This window comes from Pterocles gutturalis, unplaced genomic scaffold, assembly GCF_000699245.1.
Source record: "Pterocles gutturalis isolate BGI_N339 unplaced genomic scaffold, ASM69924v1 scaffold15044, whole genome shotgun sequence".
NCBI lineage: Eukaryota > Metazoa > Chordata > Aves > Pterocliformes > Pteroclidae > Pterocles > Pterocles gutturalis.
In genome coordinates, this window is record NW_010135946.1 from 627 (window position 1) to 2,667 (window position 2,041).

Genomic DNA, 2,041 nt, shown 5'->3' on the forward strand with positions numbered 1-2,041 from the left:
TTTTGCAGAAGAGCTTTTGGCGCTAGGGCAGAGGTCCAAGCCAGCCCTGTCTCATCCCCATGGGCACCCCCAGGACTTGCCTGGAGACTGCAGCAAGCAGAGATGCTTCCAGCCAGAGCCAGAGGTTCCCTGCAGCGCCAGCTTCTTCCACACAGTCCCTCATGCTTGTCCCTGTCTCCCGTATCCTCAGACGTAACCAAAGCTGCCATCTGTCCTGTTTTTCTGTTGTTTTTTCTTTCATTTTCAGGACCCAAGGAACAGATCCATTTCCCAAGGCAAACGCGTGCCCCACGTGCTGAGTTCCCCCAGCCCCATGCTGTGCAGCCCTGGCACATCTTGCAGAGTGCCGGCACCCTGAAGCCAAAAGACGGGGAGATGGGGAAGCTCATCTCCCCCTGCTCCTACAGGGTCTTTCCAAGCAGATCCCACCTGGCAGCCCAGCATGGCTGGGGTGTTTTAAGACAGTCTGGAAACAGCAGTGGATGAGGGGTTTGGAGCTGGGACCTGGGCTGCCGAGGCATTTCTGGAGAGGGAAGGGCTGGGGAGGCAGGATGCCTGGAGGGTAAGGGTCCCAGTCACCAGTGCACTGCCCTGAGCTTGATGCTGTTTTGCAGAGAGCAGCTGCTGTCCTTGGCATCTCCCGAGTGATGTCAGAAGGATCCCACTGCATCCAAAAAAAAAAAAAAAAAAAAAACCCAAATAAAACCCACACCAGATTGAAGGAGCTGTATTTTCTAAGCATCTCAGCAAAAGGTAACAATTCCTAATGATGAGTTTCCTGGGTCTCCAAGGTCATAGACGTGTGGTGGCCTTGGAGCCCAGAGAGCTGCAGCCGCCCCAGGGAGGCTATGGGCAGGGGAAGGGGCCGCAGCCGTGGGCTGTCACTGCTGCTAACCCTCTGGGCAGCAGCACTCGGGCAGGTACACAGAACTTGGGTCTGGGTGTGTAAAGGGAGAAAAATTGGGGTGGGGGCTTGGTTGGGCTGTGAGTGCTGCCCAGGTGGGGCTGTGCTGCCTGGGTGCTGGGATCTCAGAGATTTGGACAGGGTGCAGTGGGGGTTGAGATGCAGCCAGGAAGGGGGAGAGGGCAGGACCCCCCCACCCCAGCCTTTCCTTGGAAACAGGCCCCAGGAGGGAGCCAGGGTTTCTGGTGGGTGTTGTGGACCAGCCATGTGCTCTGTGTACGTATGTGTAAAACCATATGTAACTAGTCATTGGTTCTTTGTTTTGGGGCTTTTTTTGGTTTATTTTTTGGTTTAATTGTAAAGCCATCCCCTGTTTTCAAGGGGGGAGCTCCAGGGGAAAGGCTGGGGAGAGAGGCATCCCGGTTTGTAACACACATCTGCCACTTCCCCTCCTCTGTAACAAGTTTCAATGATTTAAAAAAAATAAAAAAAATTGAAGTATCGGAGTTACCTATGTTTGCCCAAAGAATCCCAGTTGCACAAAGCGATATTCCAGTGTGTCGATGATTGTGTGTCGGTGTATATTATACAAAGAGGTACTTGTCACTCCCGTTTGTAAACTACATTTGACATTAATTAAACAAATATAAATCTTCTTGGGCGCTTCCCGCCTTTCTGTTTCCCTTCGCAGGCAAGAGGCAGCAGAGGAGACACCGCCCCCCCACATATGCTGCAGCCCCTGGATGTGCGTAATGTCCCAAAGGGGAGCCCCGGTCCTATTTGGGGTGCAGGGACAGATGCATCTCTGCCCCACCATGGATGGGGTCCCCCAACCTGTCCCCCCCCATAGAGCCAGGAGGGCAGGTCGAAGGGCACACCTCAGGGGACCCCCCCATAATGAAGGCTCATCAGCTGCATTAGCTGGGGCAGGAGGCGCCCAGCCCCAACAGATCTATACGTCCTGCATTAGGGGCCACCAGTGCGGTATAGGGTTACCCCCGACAGCAGGAACTGGGAGGCTGCCGGGGAAGGGGGGATGGAGGTCAAGTTCCCCCCAGCGTGGGGCTGGCGCCGACACTTTTGGTTTACAAACATTTTGCAGGCAGGTCGATGGGTGTTTAACCCCTCCCCATGGCT